At 34.8% G+C, this 16,294-nt stretch overlaps 1 protein-coding gene and 1 non-coding gene across 2 annotated transcripts in view; one reads left to right on the top strand and one right to left on the bottom strand.

Annotated features, from left to right (window-relative positions):
• The window catches only part of LOC142345634 (PSME3-interacting protein-like), a 305,369-nt gene that overhangs the window by 160,892 nt on the left and 128,183 nt on the right, over positions 1 to 16,294 (top strand). The gene's annotated exons all lie outside the window — the stretch shown is intronic.
• Positions 15,444 to 15,515, bottom strand: Trnam-cau (transfer RNA methionine (anticodon CAU)). The gene has a single exon. It is a non-coding gene; the product is annotated as a tRNA-Met (tRNA).

Raw genomic sequence — 16,294 nt, 5'->3', positions numbered from 1 at the left:
AATCCTTTCTGAGTCTCTTCCTCTGACATGCTTGCTCTTGCTTCCTGACATGCACAAAAGTGAAAGTAACAGCCCATTGCTTCAAAAATAGTTTTACAGTGAGCGCAAAATCCGTCTACATTAAAACAATCAATCTTTTTCTGAGTTCCAGTTGTGTAGTAGCTTTCAATAGTGCAGTTAGGACGTTGAGATTGTAGGTACGACATAACCATGTTCTCAAATTTCCTCGATTTATTTTGTCTAGCTTTAAACTTCTGAGAGTCTGAATCAAACTCCCATCTAGTGTAAAGCCCAGTGGGCATTTCTTGACACATTGAGAAGGGGTAAAGTTGACTGGCGTCTATACCCACAATTGATTTGCAAATGTTTTCTGTGTTTCGAATGTAGGTTTGATCCACAATTGCTTTTCTAGTAAACACAATAGAGGGACCACCGGTCATATCTTCGCGTATTTTATCATGTAAATCTTTGTCTGCTTCAACGAAAGGATAGAATTTACTATTAGTTGATTTGTGTAGACAAATATTTGCTAAATTAGGTAGTGTGCAACCCAGTTTTAACATATCAATACCTTTGTTATGATAGAATTCCATCATTTTCTGCATCGCTTCTAGTGTCGGGACAACATCTTTGTTATTATACCACCTGACAAAGTCTTGAAAAGTTGTCATTTGTTCGTGCTCCCACACACTTTCCAGGTAATTGTAGTTGTCGAATCCCGAGGGGGGCACTACCTTCAACCTAAGTTTTTTCAGAGCTTCCTGTTGGGAAAGTCCACTATTCAACAATTTTGTGAAATCCGTAAATTCTTTTTCCAAGGGATTGTGATCTCTCAACTTACTAAAGAAACATTCGTAGGGGGGTAGGAAAGTTACATCCAATTTGTTTGGTGAGTGGAACCATTCATAAGGGAAAAACCCTTTGGTCTCATTTGTCTTGTAAGCTTTGAGGAACGATTCTAGTGATGTTGCTCCACCAAGAAAGTTTAGAATATCGAGAAACTGAACATCGCCAAATTTAAAGGATACAAAATGATTAGCTTTTTTAATAACCGTTGGTTGAATATCGCGCTCGTGAATGAGGTAGCGTAGTAAATAAGACTTGATAAGATTCAGATCATATTTCCCGCTGTTGAATCCAAATACAGGTAAAATGCTGACATAACGTTCAAAATGTTGTTGTAGTTCGAGAAGTTGATTTTTCTGAATTTGGAGGAATTGAGTCGACATATCAATTTGTTCCTCTTCGATATATTGAAATTCAAACATTGGAGTACTCTCATCTTTCCTTCCATTTAGCTTCTCGAAAATAGAACTTACTCTGTTTTTAATTGCATTTTCAATTGAGGAAAATTTTTGCAACATTTCTGCTTTACTTCTGCTAGCTAGTTCTTCTAATGCTTCAACAAAAGATACAATCAGTGTCTTGGGCTCTCTGTTGCAAAGGAAAATAGGTTCTTGTAATGAATTAGAGGAAATTGACACAGATATTGGTTCATGTTTTCCTATCCAAGTAGTTGTATTGGTATCTTTTAGTTCATTAGATGGAACGCAGATTGATTCGAAGTCAAATACAGCCAAGTTTTTGAACAGTTTTTGTTCTTCCTCATATCCAATTCCAAAACCGTCAAGTTTATCGAACAAAGTTTCTCTCAAAGTGTAAACACTCTTCGGATAAATGTGCTGTATCCTATCTTTACAAGATTTCACGTGACGGTGGAAATTACCAGCACGCTTAATAAAGGTATCACAATTAGGACAGCGGAATCGTTTGAAAAACGTGTTGATATCATCAACATAGCAAATGTGGTTGTTGTAGCGCAGTAGATTAATGTTGTTCTCGTACATCTCAATACTTCTTCTGGCAAGTTCACCTACAAAATCCCCGTCCTCAATGTCAATGTCATAAATGAAAATGTTGTGTTTTATAGCATTTTCAACAAACACAAGGTGATCCATTGACACTCCTCTAAAGTTAATTGCATCATGACCAGACTCGTGGAGAAAGTCACTGAACAACTTAGCTGCGTTTGTTTCCAGCTCAGCTGATCCATACAAGTGAACAGCCACAGCTCTAAACAAGCAAAGGTAGTCCTTGTAGGTTTCTCTGTATCCATTCGTAACAAGACAATTTACATCGTTTCTCCTCAACAACTGTTCAGGTATAACAGCATCTAAACATCCCATTGGGATATCGTTGAGAAGAGCACAGAAAACTGTTACATTCGTAGTTAGTGCATACCGCCATTTTGTGTTTGCCCTTTCTTGAGCACAAGTCTCAATCAAATCCAATTTCTCTACTCTATCCTGAAGTGAGACTAAGTCTCCCTTAGAACAAAGTAAATGAGACTTCTCAAAGAAGGTGTTGTTCTCATGAGCATAAAAGTATCGGTATTCGTCTGTGTCAACATTTCGTAAAATAAATCCCAGGGATAAATTTATTTTTGCAGCACAGTTAAGCTTTTCAAACACTTCCTTCAGTTTTTCATTAATTTCGCTGGGATCAAGTCTCGACAATTTAAAATTGAATACTCTATGTCTCCCATTCTCCATCTCAGTATTGTCAAAGAAGTGTTGACAGGCACTAAGTTCCTGCTGTAACTGTTCGTTGTTCCTATCCAATTCTTCCGATTCTAGTACTTCTTTCAACTTTTCGCTGGATTTGGTTCCAACTTTGGTCGATGTTCCGTGTTTCCGTCTCTTATGTTGTTGAAGAGAATAAAAACTTGGAAATTCCTCCAAGCATATAGTGCACACAGTACTAAGCTTCTTTTCTTGAGGAGCGTGACGCTTAGCAAGGTGGTAGTTCAAGTCCTCTTTCCTCTTTGTGTAGAAATGTGGACCCTTGGGACATTTTAAAGTCCCACTATCACACGATTTTTTGTGTCGAGCCATTTGCTGCTTGACAACCATTTTCTCGCACTTCGAGCATTTGACAGGTAGATTTCTATCAAGAGAAGGCATTGTATTGTTGTGATCCAAAAAAAAATTGAATTAATTTTAAGTAAATTGCCGAGCAACTGTATCTGATAACAAAGTGAGAATGAATACAATTTTTGGTTTTTTAGTTAGAATAACTTTTATGACTAATTATTTCCATATAAGGAAATGACGTAATTTCTATTTTTAGTAACATTACGCAATACGAATGTTCAAGAACTTCCTACGAAGCAGTCACAGTGTTACATTATACATTGTATTTAAATCCAGAAAACATCAAAAATGTGTAACCTTATTCCTTGGAGGAAAATCGGAAATCTTAAGTTATATTTATTTGTCATATTGCTGATTTGTGTTACTTTTTTTACAAAACAATACTATTCATCCCAAAACAGACTTCTTAACAAAATCTATCTGTCAGATGTTTGCTCACTTAGAGAATACAAATATTATTGTAAACAAACTAATTTTGTAATTTCATCGATAAAACACTAAATGTGTGTTTACAATAATATTAAAACATTAGAGAAGAAAACTCCTACTTTAATTGAAGATAACTTATATACAATTGACGTTAACGTGATTATATTACAAACTAAAATCCAATCAAATTTTAGTATTAAGAAACTTGTTGTAAAAGTTAATGATATCGTTCTGCTTATCTCATTCTCTCTTTTAACATTTTTTTATTTTAATAGATTAATACGTGAAATTTTACTCATTTGTGAAACATGTTGATCAAAAACCACTTACAAATATTGGAGAAGATTTACAAGAGAAAAGAAGGTATACCTGATTCATACAAAATTGACGAAATTGATGTAGATTCATACTTTTTTTACAATTTTTTGGACATTTTCACAAAATCCAACAGAATAATCCGCTTTAGTAAAGGACTTGAGTATGCAACGTTCTCTATTAAAAAATTTGAATATGAGGAGTTTATTGCAAAACAGTCTTTCGATTTATCCTCAGAATTGCATGTAAGTAAATACGAATTGTTGTTCATTTTGAACTCCGTCCCCGATATATTGGAACAGTACAGAAATATTTCACAAACAAACTTTGTTCCTCTCCCAGAACCAATAACAATAACTTCTTCACTACAGAGTGCTTTGTACTTCCATTATTACAACGACTACAATGCAGTGGGAGTACTGATCAAGTTCGGAATTCGTTTACCTAACGTATATATACAGAAATTTGATTCCAAAAATGGAACTTTTTCCGAGATTGATCTGAAATTTGACGAATTGGAAAAAATTTATCAAAGCTTGACTTTTTTGGTAAATTATGTCACTTCATGTCAACTTAAATCGACCATTTTAGGTAAAAGCATAGTCGGAAACCTGTATGTATCCTTCATTTCCTACCTTGTTAGAAAATTTTACCCAAATTTGGATTTGAATTTCAGTTCGTCCAGAAATTTCAAGCTAAACGTCACTTTTTCTCATAAAATCTTCCATCTTTGGTTACTGTTGTCTGATTGGACAGAGCACACTATATATAGAGGTTGTTGATTTTGACATTATCATTTGATCCAACTTCTCTGAAAACATCATCACTACTTTTTCACATTTTACTAACTACTCCTCAACATTTTATCCTGCTATCGAGCTCCAACATTCACTTTCTTTTTGTTTAAAAATACTTACTTTAGTTCTAACTTTTGTTTAAATCTAATTTATATATCCTGTTCCCTTCCTAAAAAGGAAATTTGCTGCTTTATAACTTTCTCTCCACTGATTGCTTTTATCACGTTCTCGACAAGAATCTTTTCATCCATTCTCATCACTTTCTAACAAAAACCTCTTCTATCATTTATTCCAAAATGGAGTTCACCGTTAAAAATAATAACCTTCTGTACTCATTTTCTTTTACTGAGTATATTGCTCGGATAGGAGTTCGAGATTTATCAAACGGACTGTATGAGTCTCTGATCACTTTACCCATTACTGTGTGGCACATTATTGAGCACCAGCGACAACAGTTTGATACATATCATCAGGGACAGGTCCCAATCACAGAGAATCAAATCGGAACTCACGCGATGGGACACGAAGTTGCTGTTGTCAGTGGACACCACTATCCTCACGTTAATGGATCTGATTTTCCTGCCAACTACGTAGCTGGAAATATTCAGTGCATATTTTCTTGGGAGGAACGGCAAATTCCAAACAGTTGGTTCACTACACCGGATGTAGGTGAGGTATCAGGCCCGGAGGTGGAAAATAATCTTCTCCAAATAGCTTCAAGAGCTCATAGAAGAGAACATAGCGAGTTGAGTATTGATACTAGTACCACCACGTCATTTAACGATCTGGAAAACTTTGATCCAGCGCAGTACTATGGATCTACTGACATGTCAACTACACCCTCGATGACAACCCCATCGATTGAGGAAGGAACAGCTCACAACCCTATCTTTTTGAGTGATGTACCTAATACCCCAGTCACTGTTCAACCAACTCAACTACCTGGTAGAATTGAGCGACAAAGAGGTTTCGGTAATGAAATTCAGAACTTACCAGAATATGTTATTGAAACTCTTTTTGAGTGATTTCTATGTTCAATTTTGTAAACTATTTTGTATTTGTTCGTAAAAATAATAAAGTTTCTGAATACCTTTTGGGTGTTTCGTATTAAATTTACATTTTCAATTTTATAATTTTTTTATAGTTTTCCAGAATAAAAGATTAACGCGAAAGGTTACTTGATAATTTAGGTACTTGGTTATTATTGAAAATTTGTTTTTCGACAATTAAGAAAAATACCGAATTTAATTTTGATATTTATGAAAATTGTCGAATTTATTTTCGATATTTAACAAAAAATGTCGAGAAAAAATTCGATTTTTAAGAAAAAATTACTGTTACAAATCCGATTTTTAAGCTGCAAGAACAAATTCAAAACTTGTCCTTTTAAAAATTATTAAAATTTATGTTTTTTGCTTAAAATCATACCGTAAAACTAAGAAAAATGAGAAAAAATTGCACATTTTGCACGCACAGTTTGGTAACATTTTTGATTTTTAATGAAAAATCTGAGGTTCTATTTTTGACTTTTAACAAAAAATGTTGTGTGAAAATTCGACATTTAACAAACAAATCGACTTCAAATTTCGACTTTTAGAATATACACTAATAATAAAACATTTTAGTACAAACACTTTATTACTTTCTAACTTCAAAGTACAACATGGGGTTATCAATTATTCCATGACCATCTAGTAAACAATCAACAATTTTTATTAATTCACTCTCATACTTTGAGTTCTTAAGAGACTGAATTCGGTCGAAGAAGGATGATCTCAATGTTTGTGTGCTTGCATTTCTTTGCTCAGCTCTCAGTAGATGTCTCTTGAACTTTTTTCTACTCAATCTCTTCTTAGACACGCTGGGTAGTTTTTCAACAAATTTCTTTTCCGAATTATGTTGTACCGCTCTCTTCAATTGGGTGGAAACAAGTCCTGCTTCTTCGTTTGTGTGACCAAAAAACTGATGTTTATATAAGGTGTATAAGCAGTCCACTGTCTGATATTGAAAAGATAAATCATCCAATTTTTGGAGTAATTCATTAATGAAAGATGAAGTGAGAATTATGTGATAAGAACAATTTTTCAGAGGACAAAAAGTGTAATTGTGAGACGCAACAGAGTATTCACTAGTAAGCAAGTAAGGTTTATAATCCTTAACTGATACGCAAATGTACAAGGATTTCTCACAAAATTTTTTATAAAAGTCAGGTAAAACTTGACACATAACTGCTGCCATTCTGTAACCAAAGTGATTTTGGAGTGATTCTTTTAAACTACCGTATAAGGAAATAACGCAATTCAGTTCAAACGCAGCGAAAATTTCATTTGAAAAATGATACAGTTCAAGAGACAGCAACTCAGAAAAATCCGTTGTTTTACTTGTTCTAAATATTTCAAACACTATTACTCGCTAATGCAACACAGACGTGCTAAACATCAAGATAAATATGCTGCTCTAGTTCAAATGTTTGCTCAACTTAAAATTTCTGACTAAGTTTCCTTATAAGGAATTTTTGCAAAATGACGCAATTGAACTTTCCATATTTGGAAATGAAAGAAAGATAATGACATCATTACCAAATAAAGGTGATAGGAAACAATAGAGGAAATAAAATTGCAAGTCAAATCATTCAATTAATTTCTCTCTGTCACATTAAGTTGATAAAATGTCTCTCTCTCAAGTCTCTCCGTTTTACTCGAGTGCTCCGTCTATGTTTACCGATTCTCAACCTAAAACTGTAACTGATTCGGTTCCATTTTATATAGACTTTGGTTCTAACCCAAAAAGATTTGGGAGATTTACTGTGTCCCAGATTTTTAAAAACGGACAAAAATATTCCGAACCAACTTTCCAAGTCTTCAAAAAAGATAATTCTGGAACATTTGAGAAGTACCAACAACTTCGAATAGGAGATTACGAATTCAAAAAATTCTGTTTCCTCAAGAACAATATCCTGGATGGGGAGTTGGAACTGAGTGAGCACCCGACTCAATTTGATAAGAACCCATGTATGGAGGATGTGCTGCAACGATGTCACAAAGTCAGAGAGGTCAGCATAGGACGAAATCGACGAATATATGTGACTTTCATTCAATACGTTCAGGAGAATCCAGCCTCCATTTATGTGCTGATTCGGCTCTTTTGTCGCAAGGAAAACAATGAGTTCAAGCAGGTGACTTATGTCAGCTACACTTTGGACGAGTTCAAGGAACTGATTCAAAATTTGAATGACTTTTCTAACATTGAACAATGTACATTTCAATAATAGTTGTTGTGTGATTTTGTAATATGTCTTTGTCTTTTCTACAATAAATTTTTCATTTTAAAAATCTTTGATCTGAGAATGAGTTGGGATATTGGCTGCTCAAGAAACATTTTTTTGAGTCTCAGAGACAAGTCAAAGGTTTTTCACGTTGACTTCATTACGAACTTAAAAGATATTCCTATACTGTTCTTGAAGCTCAAAATTTTCCCAAATTAGAAAATTTGGACATAGAGTCCCAAATTTCAGAATTTAAGTGGGTTATTCACAACGGATTACGCAGAACAAGTCTTATATATCGCTCAGATAAACAACAAGTTACCATTTCACAACATCGTTGGAACGGATATCAGTGGAGTTTTCTGACAAATATTGAATTAAAAAAAGAAGAGTACGAGAACTTACTAGAGCATCTCCCTACACTTTTATCTTATATTGAAAAGTTTAAGAAAACTTGCATTGACATGGATGAAGGAACGCAAAGTTGATGGATATTGTCATTCTTGTCAACATATTCAATTGCTACGGAAGCATCCTTTCAATGTTTCCCGAAAATGAAAAACGCAAAAACTGTTTTTTAGCGGCCTGTAAAATTTGGGACGAGAATATAAATTTGGAGGAAATTAACCAAAAATTTCCTCATGGAGGACTTATTGGTTATGGAAATTCCTTTTTAGATTTTTTCTTTGCTAGATTGAAAGTTTTTCGATTACATACTATACTACACGATTCTGCTGGAGCGGTTAAAGCAACTACAAACAAGGGACCAGGATACTGTTACATGTTACCAAATTTTCCAAGCTCATGTTTCTTGGGACATTTAACTGGGTTAATCTTTTGTGTCTTTGTTAAATTTTATCATCCTCAAATTTCCAAAATGCTAGACTGCTAATCATTTTTGTAATAATTCAACCTAGAAAAAAGAATGTCTCTCGTTGTGTTTGATATTGAGTGCTTGGAAGGGAAAATTGTCAAGGAGTTGGGTGTTTTCAAGGATGGAATTGTATTGGGATACAGTTTCCTCCCACCCAAAACTATAAACCTACTTTTCAAGCAAAATGGAACACTAAAAATTTACATGGGATTAATTGGAACAATGGAAAACTGGAGTACACTGAGTTGTCATCAATCATTCACCAACATTGTTCACCTACAACAGAATACTTTGCAAAAGGGTTAGAGAAGTGTAATCTTCTCTCAAATTACTTGTGTAAAGATGTGGAGAATCTAGATGATCTTGGTTGTCCAAAAGTTTCCAAACTTCTCAATAACTCGGATCCTGACTGGAATTGTAGCAATTATCCGTATCGACACAAAAAGACATTTCACTGTGCAGAGAAGAAAGCTTATGCTTACGGAAATTGGACTCTGGATTTTTTTGATAACGTATAATATTTGTAATTTCTATTTGTAATTTCTATTTGTATTTGTGATCGTTTTGTAATTTATTATTTTTATTTTACTACTTTTGAAATCAGAGAGAAGTTGCATTCCCAGTTCAAAAAATTGATTTTCCCTTAAAAATAAGGTATAAATGACCGAGCATACAGATAACGGTTTAAATTTAGGTAATTTTGTCTTTGATGATAATAACCAGGAACGACAATCGTGGAAATGTTTTGGACAGACTTGTAATAGATCTCTGGTGGTTTTTTTGTCCCAATTTTTTGTTATTTTGTTAATATTAGCGTGCTGTATAGTTAGAATAACTCTTGCCGAAACCTGTGAAGAAACAACCGTTTGGATTGCTATCTTATCTAGTACAGTCAGTTATATTTTACCTTCTCCTAAACTATGAACAAAATAATCTCTACTAAGGAACGCATTTTTATTTCATTGGTGGGACCAAGCCGGTCTGGAAAATCTCATCTTATCCATGATTGGCTAATTATTGGAACTTTTCAACCCGATTTTGATAAAATTTACTATTTTTATCAACATTATCAATCACTTTACGGTCTAATGTCCAAAAACATTAAAAACATTCAATTTATTCAAGGAGTTGACTTTGAGTTCATTCAGAGTCTACTCAATAATGGAACAAAGTATTTGCTGATTTTTGATGATTCTTGTGAAGAAATCTCAAGCTCGAAAGAATTTGTTAAAATCGCGACAGCTGGAAGACACAAAGGTCTTAGTACAATATATATAAAGCATAATCTTTTTCATCAGAGTAGGTTGGGAAGAGTTATTGAGTTAGAAAATACTCATATAGTTTTATTCAAGTCTCCTAGAGATGTTCTCCAGATTAACACTCTTAGTCAACAGCTCGGGTTAGGATCACAATTAAAAGATTGGTATACAAAAGCTACTTCAATCCCGTATGGTCACTTACTCATTGATCTAACTCCGAAAACAGTCGACTCTCTTAGATTTTGCAGAAACAGTGGTTCTATTCCCACTATTTTTTTCTCCCTAAAACGAAACAAGAGATTACTTTTTTGAACGATGAACACACAACATCTCTCTACGCAGATAACGTTCCAAACGTATTCCCAGAACTTCAAGAAATCGTTCCTAAGAAATTGTCCAAAAGATTTCATTGAGTTTCTAAACGAATGCATAGTAAACCTTCTCGGGGGACAACTACAGGAAATACAAAAACAAGACGTAATAAAGTACAGAGACGAAATTCATCAACTCGTGCTAAAAAGAACCGGAATAAATAAAAGAAGAGCAATTTTAAGTTCACGAAAAGGAATAGAGCTCATATCAATTTTGACACCATCTATCATTAATCGATTGTCTTGAAATGGAACAGTTTGTTTTGATTCCTCAACACCTTTACGAACAAAAATTCAAATTAGAAGTTAAAAAGTTGGACACTTTTGAGCAGAAACCAGTTTCTGTCCCAACACATTTGAACCCCAATTACAAGAAAATCAGCAACAAAACCAGATCTTTAAAGAACGAATCAATTGTAGATCAAATTTTGAATTCACCGCGAGTCAAGCTATCTCTCAACGACACAATTTTATTAGATGGAAGAGATACAGAAGTAGCTTTTGCAGATTTTATTTTTGCATTAAAAAGAAAGAACGTTGATTTTCCCGACATATATTACACAATACTTGATGCTACTGGAATAAATCCGCAAAAAGTAATAAACAAAGATGCCAAAAGCAAAGACAGAGGGAGCTGGATTCCTTTCAAAATCTGAAAAAGCCAAGCTACAAAGGCTGTATAGAGATGGAAAAGCCGCATATGGATCAATTAAAAATCTACAAAAGGCAGGTGGGTTATCCAAAAAGAAAGTTGCCTACTTTCTACACAGTAAAGATTCCTACACAAAGTATCGTCATGCAACACGACATTTCAAAAGATTACCAGCATTTGCTAAGCGAATCAATGAGATCTGGTGTCTCGATCTAGCTTTTATGGATAAATTATCGAATACTAATAATGGAGTGAAGTATTTATTAGTATGTGTTGACGTCTTTTCTCGCTTTGTTCGTGTGCAACCAATGAAGTCAAAGTACTCTACCGATGCAGTTGTAGCTTTCAAAAAAATTTTGCGTAAAAAAGTATGCCCGCGAAAGTATGGGTTGACCAGGGAACAGAGTTTAGTGGTGAGTTTCGAAAGTTTTGTATGGACAAGAAAAATAAAATTTACTCTACTAGAAGTGAAACAAAAGCTGCTGTAGCAGAACGAGCCATTAAATCCCTGAAAAACATTATTTATCGCTATATGGAAGAAAATGGTGACAAATACATGAGAAAAATGGATTCTTTTGTCAAAACTATGAACACTAGAGTTAATCGCTCAACAGGTAAAGCTCCAAAAAATGCAACAAACAAAGACTTTTTGTCAATTTTTTACAGAAACCCAATTAACCAATATAAACGACCACGTTTTAAAGTTGGTGAAAATGTTCGTATATCAAAAAAAGATATTCCATTCAGAAAAGGTTATAAATCACAGTTCACAAAAGAAATATTCAAAATTGTTAAAGTTGCTACTTTTAAACCGCCAACCTATAACCTTTGTGGAGAACAAGGTGATGAAATTCTAGGTAAATTTTATGAACAAGAGCTTTCAAAGTGTATCATTTAAAGATGAGTTCTTTCACTGTTGAGTTGGTTTCCAATGCGTCGTTTGATTGTTACCCAAACAATACACTAAGCTCTTTCACGAATTTTCTACCTGAACAAATTAATCTTGATGGAGAATGGGAGGTAGCGATAACAGAGCTGTCGCATCCTTCCTTGTACCAAAACATAACAGAGGGTAAATTCTTCTATCTAGATGAAGCAACACCAGATACAAAACCATCGGATTATTACACACTAGATCCAGGTCTATACCCCTCGATCTCTGATATTGTCAATGAAATGAATAGAAAAATTCAGGAACGTGAAAAATATGAAAAAACACCCATCAAGTTACACGTTAACAAAACTACACCGCGAATTTCTTTGAGTCTTCCAAATCAGAACTCTTTACTTGTCATTTTTAGTGCCGATCTTTGTCATGTCTTTGGATGCGAAGAAGCTGTTTATGGTATGGGTGTTTTCATGAGTGGTGGTGGTCCACATTTTCCCAAGTTTCCTTATGACATTGTACGAATACACACCTTAATGATATATAGTGATATTGTTGAATACAACATTGTGGGTGATACAAAAGCCGCTCTTTTACGATGCATTCCGTTTATATCAAAAGTTAAGAATGGAGATATCATCTCAACGGGACAATACATGAATTATCAAAATTTTCCAAACTTACAATTTAAAAAAATTCTAAAAAACTCATTCCACAGCATAAAACTCGAGCTCCGGGACTCTTATGGTGAAAAAGTTCCTTTCAACTCTGTTGGTGTGACAAGAGCGGTACTAATGTTTAGAGAAACTTCTGACAATCAATTTTAGATTTAAAGTTGTAGAAAATGGTTGCTGATAGTGATTTACCGTATTTTCGTGGTTATTCAAGACAGAGGGGAAGAGGATTCGGAGCGTTAGCACAAACAATTGGGAGGACAGCTATTCCATTCTTGAGGAGATATGTTGTCCCAGCAGCAAAAAGAGTTGGTGCTGATTTGCTTGATATAGCTGCACCAGAAATTGGAATTGTTCTAACTGGAAAGAAAAAATTCAAATCTGTGGCTGCAGATGTTGGAAAGAAAACATTACGTAAACAGCTAGGTGGTGGAAAAATTAGGAAACGGCGCATAATTCGAAGAATTACCCCAAAAACCAGTCGACGTCGTCGAACTAGAAGAGATATTTTTTCTAAGCTAAAATGAATACTAGATCAACAAACGATAGCAACTTTCGTTATGGTCACTTTACGAACTCTTGCTTGGAGATTTTTGACAAAATTCCTGTTTTGGAACCAATTGAGTCTTCTCACGTTCAAGAAGTTTATCCCAGTACTTCATTGGATGAAAGCAGCATTGAGTTCTAGTTTGAAACAGATAGAAGCATATATCTTGATATGAGAGATATCCACCTTCAAATCAAAGTTGGATTACGAAAGGGAAGATTGTTTGATGACTTTATGAAAAAAGACGAGCATGGAAAAGCAGATATGGGAATGTCTTTCACAGATGATGATTTACATTATCCAACTCACGTCAACAATTTATTGCACTCGCTCTTTTCCAACTGTGAGGTGTATCTGAACAATCAACAGGTTTACAACTCAAATGGTCTCTATGGACACAAAGCTATAATTTCCAAAGAGTTTAACGCTTCCACAAGAAATAATGAAGGTATTTTGGCTTGTCATGGATATGAATTTGAAAAAGAACCCAGCGATTTTGAGAAAAGCCCTTTTATAGATCGAGAGGAAGAACTTTTGCTGAAAAATGGAACTACTTATTACGGTAAATTAGCAATTGATTTAATCCAATGTGAAAAGTTACTGCTTCCAAATACAAAAGTTAGACTGAAATTGATTCGTGCAAGACCCAATTTTTACATGATCTCCTACAATCCTCACGTCTCCCTTAAAGTTCTTGACTGTTCCCTGTTTACAAGACGTGTTGTTGTTAACGAAGTGTATCACCAGACTATCAAATATCAATTAACTCATCAACCTGCTTGTTACAACTTTATGGAAACAATTGCACGCACATTTATTATTCCTTCAGGACAGAACCAGTTTATTCAGGAAAATGTTTTTAACAATGCTCCAATCAGAAGAGTAGCTATTGCGATGAACACAAATTCAGCATTCACAGGACATTTTCAAGAAAATCCTTTCCATTATCAGAAATTTGGTTTACGAGAACTAAGAATTGTTCGAGGAGGTAGAGCTATAGTATCAGTTGATACAACCAATGACTGTAGGGCATATGTAACAACAATGAAAGCAATGAATTTTAACGAAGAGATTCCCGCGTTACCACATAATCTGTTTCAGAACCATTACGTGCTTGTATTTGATCTCACTTCACTTCAAGATGCTGGAGAAAGTATTCATTATCCTGAGCTCAGCAGTGAAAGTATCCGATTAGAAATGTTTTTTGACCGCCCGCTAAGAAGCGTGAAAGAATTAATTGTTCTAGGAGAAAGGATGTCCACTGTTAAAATTGATCAGTTCGGAACGGTTGCTAAAAATGTCTGAAGATTTTTGCGTTAACGAAAATTTTTTCATATTTTTTTCAGTTTTTTATGGGCTTTACATCATTGCTTTCTGCATTGGAACATTTTTGGGTTATATATTATCGTCACCCAGTTGCCATTCTCTTCATCAAATAATTTCTTAAAATGGACGTTAACTGGGGGCGAACTAATTCAAACTTTTTTGTTTACGTTCCTCTCCTAATTTTTCTGGTACTTCTTTTTATAATTATTTTATTCTACCCCAAATCACATAACAATTCTGTTGACAAAATTAAAAAGTCAAGCAACCTTTTATTAGAGCAAGAAAAAAAGTCCAATGATTGTTGCTTTTATGAAGAGAATGAGTCTTTTCAGCTTGACTGTACAGTTAGAAATCCGTGTGTTAATGGTACTTGCGAAATAAAGCAGAGACAAATTGTTTGTCATGGATAACACTTCCCTGATACAGATTATTGAACGAATCCCAGAACTCAAATACCGCTATATTGGATCGTTTCCAGCAGATTGTGTTCCAAGGCTACCCACATTCAGTTTTGCTATCATCAACACTTCTCCGAGCAGTGAAGCTGGAGAGCATTGGATAATGATTGCTCGACTCAATCGAACTTATTACTATGCTGATTCTTTGGCTCGTCCAATCACAAAATACAAATTTTTGAATAAAAAGTATCAGAAAATGATACAACAACCAGTTCAGAAAACTGAGAATTTGTGTGGATTTTACACAATATTTGCAGCATTTCAACTATTTAAATTTTTTCAAACAAAACTGAACAAGGTTCATGACGTTCATGTTTTAAACTTTATAAGTAATTATATGTGAATTAGATAAATTTAATGTAAAATAAGTCGAAGTGTAATAAAGTCGACAGTAATTTTTTTCTAAATTCCTTAATTCTTCGTTAGTTACTCAAATTTTTGTTGTCGACTTTATTAACTACTCGGCTAAATGTACTTTAATACTCTTTTCTTTTGTACTATCATCATGTAAACGTTTGATTAAATTTGTATTTGCATGTGCTTAATTTGTACTGTGTCTGTTATTTTGTACTTATTAATTCAATTTTTTTCTTTTATTTAACTTTTTTCCATGTTATGAGCGCGTAGAAGTCCACTAGTACTGTGACAATGCCAGATCAGCAAGAGGTAGTTTCGATCTACCGACCTCTGGGTTATGAGCCCAGCACGCTTCCACTGCGCCATCTTGCTATTTAGGGTCGGCTATACCTAATCTTAATGCATTGCTGCGGCTATACCTAATCTTAATACATTGCGGCGGCTATACCTAATCTTAATACATTGCGGCGGCTATACCTAATCTTAATACATTGCGGCGGCTATACCTAATCTTAAAATATTGCGGCGGCTATACCTAATCTTAATACATTGCGGCGGCTATACCTAATCTTAATACATTGCGGCGGCTATACCTAATCTTAATACATTGCGGCGGCTATACCTAATCTTAATACATTGCGGCGGCTATACCTAATCTTAATACATTGCGGCGGCTATACCTAATCTTAATACATTGCGGCGGCTATACCTAATCTTAATACATTGCTGTGGTTAAACCAAAAAATGTTGAAGTTTACTGCGAGGGAAATTATCCGTTAATGCGCGCTGCCTGTACAATTCCCCGCCTGTACGTACGCGCTGACTGTACAATTCCCTGCGCGCTGCATGTATAATTCCCCGCCTGTACGTACGCGCTGACTGCGCAATTCCCTGCGCGCTGCATGTATAATTCCCTGCTAATCCCTAAATGACCTCTAAAATCACGTGACAAGTGGCTCCGAAAAATCACCCTGATCTGCTCCCACCTTACTACTCACCCCCTGGAACACCCCTAGATTTATCCCCAATCTTAATACATTGCGGAGGATATTCCTAATCTTAATACGTGGCGGCCGCTATAACTAATCTTAATACGTGGCGGCCGCTATTACTAATCTTAATACGTGGCGGCCGCTAATCTTAATACGTGG

Source organism: Convolutriloba macropyga, chromosome 9 (genome assembly GCF_964194025.1).
Source record: "Convolutriloba macropyga chromosome 9, txConMacr16.3, whole genome shotgun sequence".
Taxonomy (NCBI): domain Eukaryota; kingdom Metazoa; phylum Xenacoelomorpha; order Acoela; family Convolutidae; genus Convolutriloba; species Convolutriloba macropyga.
This window is presented reverse-complemented; position numbering and strand designations above follow the sequence as displayed.